Raw genomic sequence first — 19,030 nt, 5'->3', positions numbered from 1 at the left:
ATAATATAAAGTACCTTTCAAAGGATTTTACTTGAGAAAATTTTGGAATTTTGATGATTTTAGCACAAATGAAACTGCAGTAGTGCACTTTGATTTCATGTACTAACTGGCCAAACAGCACGAGTCACCTGTTGCTTTGTGATTCTCTTCACATATAACAGCACGGAGGTGCATGAGAAACACTGAATTTATACTTGTATTGGAATTAACATTTAATACCAACTAAAATCCCTCTATTTTACACTTCAATGCTTGAAAAAGAAGAAATAAAATTAACCATAGTATTTTTGGTCAGAGCTTATTGACTTCAGCAATGAAAGAGATTGAAAATATATTGCAAATATTCTTTCTTTTTTGCTGTGTGTCAGTGAACACAGTTTTAGTGCCTAGCACATGATGTAATAAAGTTTATCACCAAAATTCATTTATTTGCTTTGTGATTAATGCAGACATCAAACATACTAAAATATATTTTATGAGAATTAGTTGAGTTAAAGTTTAAGTAAATTACATATATGTTAAGTCATCAGGAAAATGATTTATAGGTTCATGATAAAAATAAGTGGGTAAGGTGCAAAAAAAAAAAAAAAAGGGGGTAAGTATGAAGTTTTTTGGATAATCTTCATATAAATTTTCAAATGTAAGAATTTTCCTGAGCAGATTTGAATGCTGCTATAACTGCTCACTACTGAAGCCCTTTAAAAATAACGTGAAATCAGCTGAACTTAGCATAGACTTTTTATACTGATCTAATGGGCTCGATTCTGTGTCCTGCAAATCAGATCTCCCATGAAGGCTAGCAGATATGACATGGGAAACCAGCATCCTTCTGAAGGAATGGCTGGAGTCCAGCTGCTGCCTCAGGCTTCCTGGGACACCCTGCTTATGGATCTGTGGAATTATGGAGAGAAAGAATGTTTACTGCTCCTTGTAATGCAACAATTTTTTTCTTCTTTTAATGGTTGTCTTGAATCACTAGAAAGGCTCCTATAGAGTTTTTTGAATCCACAAGCAATTTAAAATTGTTCTGCAGAAATCAGAGGGCATTTCATTACTGAAGGTTAGTAGAGTTAGGTCAGTTCTGAGTTAGCCTGGGAATCTCTTCCACCTGGTAGTATTTCAGAAAGTGCTTCTTACACTAAAACATTTAGTGGCAACATCACATGAAATTAAATTTATTTTTGTATTTCATTGGAAAGCTTCAATTGGTTTAAATCAAGGACATTTAAAATTTCCTACAGGCGGTATAGAACTGCTGCAGCACAAGACCTTCCAGTGACTGCTGGCAGGCAGTTGTCCAAAGGTCCTTTTACAATACAGTGCAGGGCAGCAGGGTTATATTTAAATAAATGTTTCAGGACATCAGAAAGCCATGCCTTTAATCTCTTTTACTTTACCTTTGACACCAGCATATTGATGATCGTCTGTACCCCACGTCGTAACATTTTCTCTGATTATTCTTTCATTACTTCAATTATTTTCTTTCTCTCCATCTATCTGCCTTCCCATCTTTAATCCTATCTCCTGCTTATATTACTTGATTCTTCAGCTGCTTGTGCTTTTCCTGTTGTCACTGCATAGGGCTCCTGATAAGGGCAGGTGGAAAAGCTGCTGTGAGTAGCATCTGAAGTGCATCTGCTGTGGTGTGACAGACCAGCTGCATGCTTCAAATAACAACTGAGTTGATCTCATTTATTTACTGTACTGGAATTGCATTTGTCCTTGTGCTTGCATGACCATATGAGTACGCAGAACTATCCCAAAGCAGTAAGAGCCTGCAGCCCAGGATGCTCCAGTAAAGCACTTTCCTCCAGCGCTTACCTGTGCTTTCCTTCCTTTCCTCTCCTGCTGGGTACATACCTTGGCTTCCACAGCATACTCAGTGTCCTCTTATGCCTTTTGCTCTTTACTCCTGTTGCCATTTATCCTGTTTTATATCTTGATTTTTTCCAATTTATTCTAGGAAATCTGTGAAACTTGTAATCAAAAGTGATGTATTTTTCTCGGCTTTTGGCTGAAAGGAGAAACAAAAGCTTAAATGAAGATAGTCCTTTTAAATCTACTGACATTGTCCTGCCAAGAGAGTGTCAGACTCCTTCCTAAATGTATTGATGCACACATATTCTTTGTTGTAGCATCTACTAAGTTCTCTAGTGTGAACTTTAGGTGCACTGGTCTGTAGTTCACTGAATCTACTGTAGATTTTTTTTGATTGATTTCATCTCCTTCACCTTCTGTTGATACCAAGGCAGTCTGAAGCAAACATTTGTCAGCTGTTGTTAGTTCAGCTATTTCATATTCATGTTCCTGTAGGGCTCTTGATGGGACACACCAGTGAAGTGATTTGTTAGAGCTCCATTTGTCATCTTGCTCTAATCTTCTCTAATGACACTTCAGTTTAAGACAGAACTTCTCATATAGCTCTGTAAGGAAGGAGTGGCCTGGTAACTTCCCAGGTCTCCTCTACAGCAGATGAAAAAACAATTGTCTTTTGTGGATCTTTCTTCTTCCTGTGGAGGACATGGGCTCCCAGTGGGCTGTGTATGGCCAGCCTCTCACTGGGCCTGATCCTGACCCCCAGCCCTGGCCTGTCTCTATGGAGATGACGGTTCCCTGGGCTGTCTGCCCTTGCTGCCTCTGTCCTGTCCTGCTCCCTGGCTGTGGATGACCAGGTCCTGCCCTGCTGGCCCCATGCATAGCCCCCTTCCCTCTCCCTCTCCTGAACCACTGCCCATGTGTAAATGCCAGCACTTACAGCTCTTTGTCATGTTATTTTTATATTTAAGCCTGCCAGATGCTACCATCCTCTCTCTTTTCGTTGGTTGGTCTCAACTTAGGATTTTTTTCCTTTTTTAGAAGGATACCATTTTTTTTTCTAATAACCTCCTTTATCCTGCTTTTTTAAGTCAGCTCTTTTCTCTTGATTTCCTCAGTCTTTTTTGATAGCTTGCATGCATTTCTTCTGACCTTGCACAAGGTGTCTTCAGTCACTCTGTGTGCCTTCTGTAAAGATATGAATCCTTTAGTTGTCCATTTTTTCTTCCTTATAACAAGCTTAGTCATTTTTATTCAGCGACCCTTTTTGAAATAGCAGTACTTTTTTTTTCTTCTTTTGTCATCTCTTCAAAGTTGTGCATTCTAATATACATTGAAGGAGTTATTGTCTGTGGCTGGAAATTTACTTTGGATCGTAGCCTGATGTGAGGTTTACTTTTACTAGACTGAAAATATCCTAATTTTAGTCTTCCATACTGATAGGGACATGTTTCAATATTACGAAATGCTCAGATTCTTAAGTATCTTTAGGAATTGGTTCACAATATGGGTTATATTTATATACTTTGCCTTTCTCAATGTCATCTCCCTTGGCTATAGTTGAAGGAATATGTGTTGGTTGTTTAACATGAATAGACTGTCAAATTCCAGATGGATGTGATATCAAGAGTTGTTCTCTTATTTTCATGCAAAAGGTGCACCTTTTTATGAACTGTCACAGTAACCTGAATCACAGAATCAGAGAATTGTTTAAGTTGGAAGGAACCTCTACCTCAGTTTAATATGAGAGGTATAAGAAAATCCAACAAGTGGAAGTTGTTCTTCTTTAAGATGTCTTATAATAAATTATATGTTTTCAGAAGAAAGACAGACATGCCTGAAGATAAAGTCAGGCATAGTATCTGTGCATGTTGGATAAATAGTTCAGAAAGCTCCATGAATATGATATTGGCTTGTGCATACTTATAAGATTAGTGTCAACATGGGTTATTTATCATGTTAGTACAAGTCAAGCAAGTTAGATCTGCCTGAGGGGTGGTTTAGTGTGTGTACCCAGCTATTCAGATGGTGCTTCTGTGAAGGTTTGGGAAGACAAGGATGGGGAGGGGTGATTTTTCTCTTGCTGTAGGCTTCCTGTTTGTTTGTACTGTCATCATTTTCTCCAGTGTGCCTTGATAAGTAAAGGTAATCAACATTCTATTCATCTTTAGGATAAGTAAGATTTAAATGGAAAAAACATCTGAGCCTATGTTCTAGCCTCCCTCATCAAATGAGCTTTTATATATAACCTGTAGATTGTCTTCAGAGTGAATGGGACATTTCAGAAGGATGTGAAGTATTCAGTTCATGTCATCATTTTTTTTTTTTCCCATCACTGGGAAACTCTTAAAGCACCAAATACTATGGTTTTCTGTAAATTGTATTATTTTTTTCTTGATCTATTTCTTTGCACAGTTGCATATTGTCATTATTAATTGAGTACAGATACTTTGATAAGAAAATTCTGTTTTATGAAAATTCAAGATTAATTTTAGCAGTATGGAATGTAAAGTGAAATTCTGTAAGTACACAGCACCGTTTTTGTTTTAAAAAAAAGTTTGAAAAAGATGCAGTTGCTGGAGATTGGCAGATCAAGAAATGTGTCGAAATTAATTATTTTTTCTGTATTAGGTAAAAACATGATTGCTTGCTCCCTCCACCATAGCACTTCTGTTTGAACACATTGATAAGAAAATGCATCCTTCATTTGTCTAAATATTAATGCAGAGTGGCATGTAAAAATTAACTAATGAGATCAGAGTAGTATGAAGGTCTTTTCATAGGCTCATTTAATTTTGGAATGATTATAAAACATAACTGCTAATTTATTTTGCATGTTCTTGTTAATTATAATGGCATCCAGTAGTGCTCATCTAGTCAGGAGCTCCTGAGTATTTCTCAGTCATGGAAAATGTCCAACTCAATACTTAGGTACAAGAAAAGAAGAAATGCACTGCTTTTTCTCTATTGGCAGAGCTTCAATCTATAAGGCAACTCCAAAAGTCACGCTTCCTATTTATTTCCATGGAAACTACAACAGATACTAAGAGCACAAAACCACTATTTGATAGAACAAAATACTATGCTACAAAATACTAAGTCACTAAGTGACTAATAGTCACTGCCATTAGCTGTGCATTTTTTGCCAGCAATGAATAAGAATCTGTATGCTGTGCTTGTAGAAATCTGCATCAGTAGAGGTGACCTGCTGACACCACTACTGAAGAAAGGCAACATTCACTGCCTCTGTGTGGTTGCATCCAGTGTTTGGTCTCCAGAAACATTCAGCAAGCATCAATGAATGTGAATGAGTGCCTTTTTTTTTTTTTTCCATGTGGAGCAATTAGATGACACATCTTTATTTCATATGTACTCCATGTCAGATGCCATTTGTCAGACTGCCTCTCTGCAGCTCTCTGTCGCACAGCAACAATATGTAATGGAATATTGGTGGGAAGGTGCAACCTCTACTGCCGTACCAGAAACATCTGCCTCTAATGTTGTGAGCCATCATAATAAAACAGGAGGCATTACTTTCGGAGCAGCCTAGTACATAACACTCATTTAAAATGCTTTTTGGGTATCGAAGTAGTTTAAATATGTTGTAGTCATACTGTGCATTTTTAATTATAACTTCAACGTTTTTATTTCATACTTTGAAAATAGATACATGTGTGTTACTGATGTATTTTGAACCAAAATTCAGGATATCCAATTGACATGATGCAGTGTAAGTCTTGCTTTGAAGTCCTGTTATCTTATATGCCATTAAAATAACATTCATTGTCTCTACTGAGTAATTACTGTTTCGCTGAAATTAGCTGTGTGTTTGGCCCCAACAGTAAGCATATCTAGCTGTATCTTTTGCACGTGACACTCAGTCATGTTCTAAAGTACTTCTGAGAGCTTTGATGAGTTGACATCTTTTACACAAATAGTCGCTTAAAGTAGTAATAAATAATTTGATCCTCTTTTACTGCATAAAAAAATGTACCTGGCTAGGCCTGAGTGAAATAGAGACACCCTTGGTATCTATCAAGAAGTAGAACTTTGGTGTACTTCTGCGGAGTTAGTTACATTTTCAGAAAGTACTGGAGGGCACTGACAAGCCAGGATAATGAATATAAACGTGTAATCTCACATCAAAATGTTGTCATAGACACAGCATTCAAACATGTAACAGGTAGTGATTTAAACACGATCAAAATGTGAGATGAGCTATAAGGTGAATGCCGCAACAGAATGAAAAAGCTAAAGAAAGTTGTTTACAGCACATGGGTACTTGTTTATTCAAGTTTCAAAGGAATGTCTCAACATAGGGGTGAATTTGGGTTTCACTTTGATTTTTTTTTAAGATACATTGTATTGATTTCTGGCAGAGTTGTGACAATTCATGTAAATCCTGTTCGTTGCGATCCTAATGAATAATGCTTTTCATGTCAAATGTTGTTTGCAGCATGGTATGTGACAGAACTCTGCCCTAACTGTATAACATTGTTGGTGTTGAAAAAGGCATGAAAAACTTTTGTACAAGATGGATCAACATAATTATTGCACATTTTATCATTTTGAGAAGAATTTGATTGGAATTTTTCCAAATCTACATTTCTAATGAGTATCTACATCCCAAATTAATTCAGCTGTTTACCCATACACTTTTCTCAGGCTTTACAGAAGTTTGTGGTCTTGCTTGTTTGACTCAAAATTTAGGGACTTGAATAAGAAGCTGAAGATGGGTGACATATAGATTATTTTCATTCAACTTCATTCTGCTGTTTACTTGATGTAAGTGTTCCTGTGTAAATAGGAGATGCTCCATCAAGCTGCTGGAAAGTTCTTGACTATGCCTACTACAACTTTATTTAGAAGATAAGTTGTTAGGATACTTTTAAGACCTTGGGAAGTTTTGTGAATTTAATTGTAATCCTTTAAGGAGAATTCTGATGGAATTCTTAGATCCTGAAAAGTAGAAAAAATGTCTCTGTCAATATTATCAATATTGGATAGGCAAACAGTGATTTTCAGATCTACCTGTGATTGGCAGAGGAATGGAATGTGCTTCATTGTTGAAGGGAGGGTAGAGAAACTTTGTTGTTAAACTGAAATAACTGAAAGGATCTGGGTCCATGTTTTAGGATGCAGACAGAAATGAAAACAAATCAGTATTTGTAACAGGGAAAATAAATGTTTTAAGAGGCAGCTGCCTTCATCAGGGTAGACCACATGGGAATGTAGTGTACATGAGATGGAGATCAATGATGCATTTCTGAAGGTGAGTATCTGTACTGGTAAAAAGGAAGTTACTAGGTGAGGCCTGCCATGTGTCTGATGCGCACATCTATTGCAAGTACTATGGATATGCCTTCCTACTGTGAATGTTCTTCACTGGCATTTGAAAAATTCTGGAAAGCACATTCAAAAAGAGCGAAGATAAAATACCAATAATTGAGACTTGCAAGTGTGGTTGTTTTCATGTCAAGGCCTATTTTATGTAAGAGATTAATCAGAATAAAATTTCTTCAATAATTTCCTATAAGAATGCTGTATCTCACCAAAATAAGTGATGTTTTGATGTATGTTTTCATGTATCTGAAATGTATTGTCTTTTTTTGTGGGCCAAAGCAAAATGTGACTCTTAATATGATCCAAACTAAGAAAACTGAGTATTTGGAGTAAAGGAATACAGGAGAAAAACAAAGATACAGACATTCAAGGCCCACATAGTAATATCCATCAACAGAACAACAAATATTATTGAAGAAGTGACTGCAGACTGTATTTCTGTCTAGACTTCAAGTGCAGAAGAAAATTCAGAGGTTTGGATGCATAGCTGCATGTGCAGTGGTTCAATGGGAAACAGGAAAGAAGGTGGACGCTTCTCTCAGTTGTCTGGACATTGCCATTTCGGATCTGGGATAACCATGTGTCAATCAAAGAAAGTTTCATTGACACATACTTTACTTTCCAACAGTTTTTCAGGAATGCTGCCCATCTTCACCTCTTATTTGCCTTAGAATCCCTACCTGTTTTTCACATTTTCTTCTTTTCTTTCTTTGCATTAAGAGAGCGTATGATTCTGTCCTCATTTCCCAGTGCTGTCCTACTGTGCAGGGGTTTCACGTAGTGTTTATTCCTCCAGCCTGTCATTCTCTGCTCTTCCTTCTTCACTTGCTCTACTACAGAGGCTGCCAGGTAGCTTTCAGTTTCCTAGGAACTTCGACCTTCCCAGCAGGTTTTGCTATACTCTACAAACAAAGGAAGAAGTTAGAACTGGAACTCTTTTAAATGTCCAAACATTTTGTAACAAAGTGTGTATTAATAATGCCAGTTGGAACACAGATTTTTTTTTTTTTTTTTTGGGAAAGCAGTCTTCTCTTTATAAAATTCTGCATTCATTTTGCTTTTCAGTCTGCTTCTGTCTGACCTTGTCAGCAAGGGAAAATTGCCAAGAGGCACCAATGAGAGGCTACTTCAGAAGTAGCAGAGTTTCAGGCATTAAGGCTACATCCATATTAGTAAATTAAGCAGTGATTGGAAATATTTCCAGGCCCCTGCCACATTTTTGGTCTTTGCAAACTGACTTTATTCCAGAAATTTTCCAGACATTCGACTGTTTCCGTTAGACAGTTTGCATGCTAGCCCTGTATTTCGAACAGTATGTAGTATAATAGCATAGATCGAGGCTGATCTGTGCCAGCTGATTTCAGCAAATAGAAATGTGCTCAAGCATTGCTTAATTGGGGTAGCATAGATGCAATGTCAGGAAAGTTTCTACAGACCTGTAAGGTCTTTATTTCTTCTGCCTTGCCCATCTCTCTCCCTTCAGTGCAGTTTTGTAATCTCAAGCGTCCAACCTGTTCCTGTCCTTCCATCCTATCTAAAATACATATAGGTCTAAATTTATTACTGTGCTGTCTCCCCCACTTCTTTACCTTCCTTCAGAGTGGACTGAACTTACTGTGATACTGAATGCAATTTTTTGTCTGTAACAAACTACTCTGGGGGGGGTGGCTCTCTCTTGTTTTTCTTCAGGTACATAAATAATAAAAAACAGAAATAAAAAGAATAAGACTAGACTTTGAGTGATGCCTCATCTCCCCTCTACTACATGTCAGAGACTTGATGAATGATTATATTTCCCATGAACTACAGTAAATTTGTTCTTTAAGCTGACTGTTTGCTAAGGGAATCTTTCTCTTTAAACTTGCTCAAGATTTTACCCAAAACATTTCAGTCAAAATTGAAAATTATAACTCCTTTTTTCTTTCAGATTACTTATGAACCAGCTTATGCACGGTGAAAGTGATTAGAGGATGTGATAAAGCCTTTTCTATTTTGCTTTGATTAAGTGATGTCTACATAGCTGTAAATATTTCTCTCTGTTTTATCAGGATGGTGATACTGGAATTGATTTTGGACATCGCTCCAGTTCAAGGTTGAATTTAAAGATCTTTTTGAGGCTCAGAAGAAGCAGGTGAGTTACTAATCTTTTGAGAATTATATTCTGCAGCTTTTGTGGAATTGCTGTTTTTGCTTACCAGTCCATATTCAAATAGTTGCTCTCTCCTTCCTCTCATTTATTGAGATGTATGACTACTTCTACTCTGATGACATCTTTTAGGCTTCCCCTGGCTTTTAAGTGCCAACCAGAGAGAAAAACAAAAAACAAAACAACAACAAAAAAACCAACAGCACAAAACCTAACAAAAAAAAAGAGAACGTGGTTGTCTCTGCAAGGTCTCTGGAGCATTGGAGGAGGAGATAGGGTGCAGTGAAGAAAACTCCACTGCAACAGGTCAGATTTTAGCTTCACCCTGTAGGGATATTGTCATGTCCTGCCTGTGAGCTAAAAAAATCATACCTGATGTTTTATGTAGAAGAAGCAGAAAATAACAAGATTATTCCTTAAGAATCGTGAACAAAGATACAGTGTAGAAGATCTTTTTATTTGGTATAGTGTCTTTTGCATTTGCTCTCAGTCTTACTGTGGTAATGCTGTTGGAATGTCATGGTTGGTTTTTGCTATAAAGGGATTGTAGTACAGTTGGTAGAAAGAAATTAATACAGTGATCACAGTGAAGGTAAATTTTTGTTCCCTAATTTTGTTTATTGATGAGTGGCTAGAATGAAGATTCACTGAATAGTTTCACTATGTCATATTTGTTTAGAAAATTCTTTCGGATTATATTTATGTAATTTTCTGCAATAATTGAGCATTTTTCAGCAAAAGAAAAGATAAAACCAGTAATGAATTCCTATGTTTGTATATTCGTAGTCTGTTAAAATAGGAATGACCTCTGTTCTATTGGGAACTAGGAATATTCTGTCATGTCAAAGACCATGAGTTCAAATCTTGTTTGAACTGCAATGTGTGTTAACAGTCTGAACTTGCCTGTTCAGAATTGGTGTACATAGTACCACTCTGGGATTGACATGCCTGCACTTAATAACTTGCTTTGCTCCAGACCTTCACATATATATTGAGTGAATCAGATAAGATACGAGTTCTTTTACCTATTCTGAAAGTATTTGTGTAAGATAAGAGCTTAGGAAGCCTCTAGCATCAATTTCAGATTTTTTGTACTTGTTTAGGCAATATTGTCACATACAAGTTTCAAAATGTGTTCAACATTTGCAACAACAGCACACAAGCCCAACTGCTTACCTATACACTGCTATTTCCAGAGTAAAGACATATTATTTCTCTGCATGTGCAGCAATTTCTAAGGTATTACAAACTATTTAAATACAACTATATTCTCCTTAATAGTCCTTCAGTCCATCTCCATGGACTGATGGCTTGGAAGAAAAGAAATAGTTCCAATAGAAGTTGATGGTGAGAATAATTAGCGTTGAAACTTCTTATAACGAGTTTTCTGAAGTTCCACCCTCTGGGAAGAAGCATGGGCCTTTTTAACCTCATTTGAAGCACCACCAAACAAGACAATTCTGGTATGTGGTCCTCTGTGGTTGTCTTTACCCACTGGCTAATAAGAGAGAAAATTCCTTTCTTCTGAATTAATTTCACCTTTTTTCAATGAGCTTAGGTACAGGCCTGAAGGGTACAGCATGACTATGGTGGAACCAAGAAAAAAAGGGAAAGATACAGTTTGAGCTTAGTGTATTGTAAATCAGAGGTTATAGAGCACTGAAAACTGTAGACTTTGATCGTGTAGAAATTTGTGTATGGTTATATGTTAACATGTAGCAGTGTATTTACAAAAGAGTGTTTTTTTCTTATATTACCCAGAGGAGAAACCAGTGAAAAATGTTCAGATTCTTTGCTTTCTAACTAGCGGAGCGAGCACGACTGTATTCCTATTACGTATGTCTGAAAGGTGTAACACAGACAGTGTCTATGAAGAAGTAGTATTTTGGAGAACTGTTTGTTTTGATAGAAACGTACTTATTTTAATAAAGTGTGTTGTATCTGAAACCTGATGAGTCAAACAGATTTTTTTTGAGAATGTTTTTCTGGAAATTGACTGTTTTTGGTACCAAATAATGTCAGAAATGCAGTAGTACTGACTTGTGCATCTATAATAGCTTGGCAGTATCATTTTATTGAATTCCAATATGTCTGGAACTTAAGGCATATGGAGGAAAATAACTGTTACTCTGTTTCCTCCATTATTTTCTTCCATAACTTGAAGTTAAGTCCAATCTATAAAAGTGCTTTCTATAAAGAAAGCCAAAGTCTTTTTTGGCTTCTTCAGCAATGGTCTCTATTTTTTGCAGTACGTGAAAGCGGGAAGGGAATGTTTTTGTAGTCCGTGAGGAAATAGTAGTAAATTCTGACTACTGATTCTTCAGTATGTCATATAGAGTTGATGCATTTTTATGGCAGGATATGGTGTCTCTGCACTGACTGAAAGCTACGATTCAGTCATGAGAGTAGTGATACAAACACTACTACAAAAAAAGAAAATTGAGTTCACGAGTAAATTTTTATTAGCATAGAGACATCTGTGTTTTTTCTACTGTGTCTTTAAACCACTTGAGACTTCAGGAGGAACATCTAGAAGACTGAATTAGAGTAGGAGAAGCTGAAACAAAGACAGAAGTCCATACTGGGAAAAAATGTTCTGATTTTGAAGTGATGACTTAAATTGACACTGTTAGAGAGTATTAGCTAACCAGTTACTTCTGGACTTTCGGAGTTAATTAGGCTTTGATGAAGAAGCTGGGGTAATTTTCTAAATATTTTCTGTATTTTTTTGTGTTAGCGAACTGAATTGTCGGTATAGAATTAATTATTATTGAATTGATCTAATCTCTGTGCTGTATTGGCAATTTGTAGAAAGAGACACGGTGCTGATTCTTGACTTTTTCTCATGCTGTAGGACATTACACTTGTGACTTGTGGATGCTTATTGTATATGTATGCATCATTTTGTTTACTTACTAAATATTCAGTCTTTCTCTAGATATTTATTTTGCGTAGGACAAAAATACAATTTTGTGTTACAGTATTGTCAGATTAGTATGAAGACACATCTCACAGACAGTTGTCTTGCGGCCGAACTTGAATTCTCTTAAGAGGTATGGGAGGACATACTTCTGGTGATCATGTCACAGTGCCTGAGGTGTGAAACATTTAATGCCAGTGAGTCATCCAAGTCATTCCATCAGCTTGGTGGGAAGTTGGCATTGCCTATGTCCATGACAAAGGCTAAAAAGCCTTCCACGTGTCCGGTCAGAAGGCAGAAGTGAAGGAGAGAAAGAAATACAGCATAATGATGAAAGGAAAATATAGTATCTGCTTTCCAAAAAGTAACTGGATGTGGGCTGGTGGGTTTTATCTTCAGTCTAGTTTTCACCAGGAAGTCTGAAACAGTCAGTACTTTACTTTTTAAAGAGGTAGGTACTGATTATTGGGGAATTTTGAATGACCTGACCAGAATTATTATTAATAGCTGTAAATTACTGATTTGGGAGAGCCTGAATGCAATGTAAATGAAGTCAACTTCTGCCAAAATGTAGTTGATAGAATTCAATTCATGGTCTCAGACTAGGAGGTGTTAGATTTTTGCTATAATTATACGAAGTATCAAACCATGGATTTAAGCTGGCCGGCTTTTCAGTTCAGCTGAACATTAAGTACAGTCTAAATGGTCTGGTTTGCTGGGAAGAGCACTATTATAATAATCTGCTTTTTACAGCCCATATCAAATATGAACTTGCATCACTTATTACAAAGTTTGTGCTTTGGGAGATGTTTTCACAGCATCTTGGAGTGATACCCCACATTTCTTGGAATTAGTCCTTAATGATTCCATCTTTAGAAAATGAGCTGTTGCTCAAATACACTGATTATTTTGTGGTTTCTATCATAGAAAATTTTAGGGAAAAGCTAGCTGAAATCTGACATTTTTTTTTCTAGTAATTTTATGACATAGAGAGAGATGGAGTGCATCTTACTAATTCTATGCTTCTTTTTTTCTGTGGTATGAATAAGAGAGGTGAGAACTCTTAATTTCTAAGTGAACTGAATGCAGGTTTCTAAATGAGGCCTGCTTGAGAACAGAGGACCATTACTGTAGTTGTCATGTAAAATAAAGTTGGAGTCTGAATCTCCTTTTTAGCTGTCAGCTTTATTAAGGAGCTACTGGTGTGTTGAGCTAGGCGCACACATTATATAAGCAGTGTGTGGTAGTGTCTAGGGAGAATTTTCTCTCTCTTCTCTGCTGCTTTATTAGGTCTCTCTCACTCATTCGCTGTTGCCCTGTCTTTCTCCAGCTTTCTGGCTGCAACTCACAGCACAGTAGGTCTAATGTAGATTGACGCCTTTGCTAGAGGACTGATTGAAACTTGTGTCTCATAGTTGCTAATGCTCACTCAACCATTTTATTGAAGATAAAGTAAATAAAATAGATTGCCATATGAGAATTCTCTTGAAATCAAATGGAATAATTTGACAGGTTTAAACCCATGAAAAAGCCTAAGCATTGAAGCAGATGGGAATGCTTTTTTATGCACAATATACCAGGATAAGGTGCCTGCTGGCTTGATGTTAAACTGTTAATGTTTTTTTTCTTTTACCAAAAGTCTAATTGCTGGAAATAGTATAATCATTTCCAGTGAAATTTCCATTCTTCTTTAAATTGTTACTTCTCTGAAATAGACAGATTTTGACTTAAAAAAAAAAAAAAATCTAGAGTAATGGCTATACAGATTTTCTTATTGCTTCTTTAAGAGACTGGTGATGATCATGTTGATGACTGAGGTGTGAAACATTTGATGCCAGTGAATCATCCAAGTCATCAGCTAGATAATGGCTTGGCATTAACTGCCCACGAAGAAGGATAAGCCTTGTGCACGTTTGGTCAGAAAGCAAACCAGAGATGGATCACCAGTCTCTTAGAATTTAATTTTAAAGCTGTATGGTGTGGTACTACTTCTAGAGTGCATTGCAAGATCCTCAAGATTAACTAAGGTTGAGTTTATTAGTTGATAAAAATGATTTTGTGAAATAATGCAAAGTACATTATTAATTTTATGGGTTTTAATAATTAAATAACTAATTCAGAATATTACATTTAAAGCTGCTGAAATAGACTCTGACAATCCTAAAAATATGTATGAAATAGAACAGTACATTAAAGATAAGAACTGCTACAGCTGTTCTGCCTAACTATTTAGAATAATGTTCAACAAAACCCAAATATTCGATTTTTAATTTTATAAAGAGTTGCTGTAGATGAGTAGCGTAGTGTGTCCATGTTATTTTTAGAAAAAAGATGATACATAATAAACAAGGTAAGCTGAAAAATGTAATATTTACCTCTTACTCCTATATCTGGTTGACAATAGGTATTGGTTTTTTTCAGTTGTACCAACAGGTGTGTGACTAGAAGTAGTACCATAGAAGTTGTTACTTGAGCCAGTGGTTCAAGAAAACAAGGCACTTGAACTTCAGTTTAATACAATAAAATAATTAAGTATATTTTATTTTTTTGAAGTTCAACCATTTGTTATCATAGAATCATTAAAGTTGGAAAAGACATCTAGAATTATCTAGGCCAACCATCCTCCTACCACCAATATTGTCCACTAAGCCACGTCCTTGATGTTGTGTCTTTTCCTGACCTCACATACTTTGAAGACAGCCTGTATGGATTTCATGCAGTAGTTCTAGGAAGAAAGAGAGTAACCAGTAAGTATTTGAAAGGTAGGGACAACAAGGAAGAAGGATCTCTTAGAATAAACATAGTAGTGCAGCTGGAGTTAACAGAATGAAATTAAGAAAAAAGGTGAAATGTAGGTAGATTGTCATGAGAAAACTTCTGTTCATAAGTTGGTAAGCTATATTGGGATACTAAATTATTTCCCTAGAGAAAATGAAGGAAAATGCTTTCAGTGGGATCTTTTTGTACTGTTTTGTACTATTCTGTGCAGGGCAGTAGTCACTTGCAACTCTACTATAAAGTAGATTATCTATGAAGTACTTGAATGCTTGCATCAGTTACATACTGAGAAACTGATAAAGAGTGAGTTTCTTAAGTGTATAGAATATAAAGTGAACAAGAATAAAATGATATCGTAAAATGATACATATATATTCCTTACTGCAGCTTTACAGAATCTCACAGAATCATAGAGGTTGGAAGGAAATCATCCAATCCAACCCCTTGCTATAGCACGTTACCTACATTACGTTGCACAAGACAGTGTCCAGGAGGGTTTTGAATATCTCCAGAGGAGACTCCAAAAACTCTCTGGGCAGCCTGTTCCAGTGCTGTGTCCCCATCACAGTGAAGTTCTTTCTCATGTTCAGATGGAACTTCTGTGTTCCAGTTTGTGCCCATTGCCCCTTGTCCTGTCATTGGGCACCACTGAAAAGAGCCAAGCCCCATCCTCTTCATACTGCCTTTTAGATATTTATAAGCATTGATAAGATTATAAAAAGACTGTTGATACTTAAGGATGGGAAGCTTCTAAGGTTCCATGAATATTGGTTTTGAAATAAATTATGAATGAGCTATTTGAAAATGACTTGCAGGAGTGAATTGAAAGACTGAAAAAACATAGTAAGGATGGATCTCCACATTAACTGGCTAGAATAGTTACTTGTGTTGATGTGGTCAGTGGAAGGGATGGTGCTAGTCAGAATCGTACTGCAAATGTGATTGTGAATAAATCTAAGAAAATGTGAATGATATTCTCATTTTTTCCCATATTGGTCATATTTTTAAAAGGAAAAAATAGTCTGCTGTGTTTATAATCCAGAGCACTGGCACCAACTGAGCTCTGGAGAGATCTTTTCTCTTTGTTGTTGTTGCCATGCTGATGATTGTGTGTGTCTGGCCAAACTCTTCATGCTCTCGCAACATCCCAGACTTTAAATTTCAGCGCTTAAAAAATAAAATTTAATGTCTGGATCACCAGCAAGATAGGGCTTCCCATCCTCCTGGAGGAAGTCTCTTCTTGTTCATCCTATCGCACACTTTCTATTCGTGAAGCAGGATAAAAGAGTTCTAGCTTTGTTTTTCCGTGGGAGGGACAAGACAAGGAATCAACAGTTCTGCTTCAGATCTCCATGTTAGTTCTTTTGTTTTCCTCTTTTACATTCTATGAATTAAAGTTTTCAGGAGGTGTTGTATTTTTGAGGAGGCAACAGAGGGCATAAGTAGTATAATTAGGTTTTAATTACATATGTAGAGTTTCCTTTTTTCTTCCTTCTTTTTTCTCCTCTTCCGTTCTAAGTGATCCAAGATAAAGATTCACTGCTCATTTCTGTGTTGGGATGTATTTCCTATCTATCACAGGTTTTTCTAGTTAAATTGGAAAACCATTGGACATTACCATTGGGAAGCAAATGCATAGGCCTGTATGCTCTCCAACACATTGATTCAGAGAGGAAAAAAAAAAAAAGCAAATTATATCAAGAGAAATAGAAACCTCAACAGTAGTTTACATTGGATTTCTGTAAAACTTAAGGAAACCAAATGTGGTTTCTATTATTTCTCAGAACAACTTATTTGTGCTGCTTTTCAGCATGGTTTCTTATTTGAAAACATGTATGAATTGATTGTGAAAGGATGATTTTTGCGTTATGGTAGCCCCCATTTTCCAGAAACACAGTAAACTATTTATATTTTCAGGATGCTCTTGAAGTTACCAAATCCAGAAACATGCTTGCGACACATGTGATAAATCAGCTATTTAAAATCTTTATTTTAAATAGAAAAAAAAATTGCAAGTAATATAGAAAGCCATTCCATACATCTGACCACATATGGAAGAAATAGCAGCAGATCTAATTCCTGCAAATAAATGGGATCTTGGAAATGGAATAGATGTTTATGTGATTGCTTTGAGAGTTAACCTCCCTAAAAAACTGATTTTATATTTGCTTTGTATTTATAAGTGATGCTTGTTAACTGTCTTGGAGAGTGATTTCTCATGTTCTCTGGAAAATGCATTATAGGATCTGGCAAAGGAAGAGGTAATGATTTTTTGATGTGGGCAATGTCATCTAGGAACTGGACAAAGATCTCCGTCCCTCAGGAACCAGCCCTCGACATTTTAATGCAGTCTGTAAAACAGCTATTTAGTGGTAATAGCTGTCAGTCATGGTTTACCGGAGATACATTTTTAGTGGTGATTTGAAGAGGATACCCATGCCTAACTGCATTAGATTTTTTACACAACCCAAATGTTCAGTTTAGTTTTTGGAGGAACTTTTACTTTATTTTTCTGAGCATGAGTCATCTGTAGAAACAAAATAGCTGGTATTTGGGTTCATGTGATGACTCTAGTCCCACCAAGCATGCATGTATAGATTTCAGTACCTACGTGAAAATTCAGTGTGTTATTTGGAATTAGTGATGGTTCTGTAGAAGAAAATACCAGGTATATATTCATAGACTGCAAATTTATAGCTGCTTGTTTATAATTTTAAACAATATATACTGACATCTTAAGAGTAAGATACAAGGCTTGCTGCATTGGCATGTACAAAGCAGAAATTTAGTTGCAGAATCTATATACTTCTGTTATACATATTTTTGGAAGTACTTACACTAATGGGAAACAGACAAAAAATTCAGTTCACTGTTGTATACTTGAAGGAGAAACTCAGTTAAATTTTGTTTTATGTCTGTTGAAATATACATAGGTGCTCCCATACTTCTGTAATTGAATTTCCAGCCTAATAAGATTTTGTATTATTCTGGTCAAGTTATCTATACATTTGAAATTAGAGCAGATGGATATAGCGTGGTGTGACGAAGACACGTCGTTAATGTTTTGCAACTAACTTTGAAACTACTGTTTATTATCTAAGCACAATGTACTACATTAAGGTTGGTGAATATTTGCTACAATAATAGGCTGAGCTGAATTAACAAAATGAATGGGAAAATATTTTGAGTTTTCTCTGACTATATTATTCTGTGATGGCTTTTTTGAGCCCATATTGTAAGAAATGAGGAAGGTAAACACACCCATTTGTAAAATCTTTCTTTACTACAGAAGTATTAGACTTCTCTTTGTCAATAATCCTTTTAATAGCTAAAGAATGTAATTATTTAATTAAAAGGTGCTGGAATTCTAGATATCTCTGCCCTCTTCCAATAATTCATTGTTAGCACTACATCAGAACTTTTAGTCTCTTCTTTTAACTCCTTCAACATAATACCTGCAAAAAGAAAAATGGGAATGAGTGTGGAAAGGCTTCCCAGGTGCAGTGGGAAATCCATCATCTTAGACCAAGGCACTTATCTTAGCAGTCTGTACTGTGCTGCTTGGCTTTGCAGAGAAGTTGCTTTGGAGTGCTGACGTGGTCAGTTTTGCCCTGAGGCTCTGAGTGGCAGCAGGCAGCCCCAGCACTGGGAAGGAAACAGACAGCAGGTAAGGAGAGGGAGGATGGGAGCACCCTTAGCTGCTGCAGCTGTTTGCCAAGTGTAGGTATGCAAACACCCTTGAGCCTCCACAGAATATCTTTGTACAGGTCAGTGGTTAAATCGCATGCCTATATTGAAGAAATACAGGCTTCAGGTGTTTTCTGTCTAAAGGTTGTCCTGAAATAAGTTTGATCTGAGCAGCTGTTAATTTGCTTATTGAAGGTTGGGCTTCCAACCTTGTGGAGTCCAGCAGTTCTTTACGTTGCATTATAAAAGAGAATGAAGTAATGCCCTTACTTATATGAAAAGAAAAAAGTTTTTTATCTAAAAGTTTTCACGTTGGACTTTTAGAAGAATGAATATTTGTT

General features: G+C 36.3%; 1 protein-coding gene across 1 annotated transcript in view; it reads left to right on the top strand.

The window, feature by feature from the left end:
- FOXP2 (forkhead box P2) overlaps positions 1-19,030 on the top strand; it is a 338,892-nt gene that overhangs the window by 45,502 nt on the left and 274,360 nt on the right. Inside the window, exon 2 of the mRNA XM_010706777.3 lies at positions 9,207-9,289. The gene's annotated coding sequence lies outside the window, so the exon portion shown is untranslated. The remainder of the gene's footprint in view (positions 1-9,206; positions 9,290-19,030) is intronic.

This window comes from Meleagris gallopavo, chromosome 1, assembly GCF_000146605.3.
Source record: "Meleagris gallopavo isolate NT-WF06-2002-E0010 breed Aviagen turkey brand Nicholas breeding stock chromosome 1, Turkey_5.1, whole genome shotgun sequence".
Classification (NCBI taxonomy): Eukaryota; Metazoa; Chordata; class Aves; order Galliformes; family Phasianidae; genus Meleagris; species Meleagris gallopavo.
Note: the sequence above shows the minus strand (reverse complement) of the source record. Positions and strands in the feature narration are given on the sequence as shown.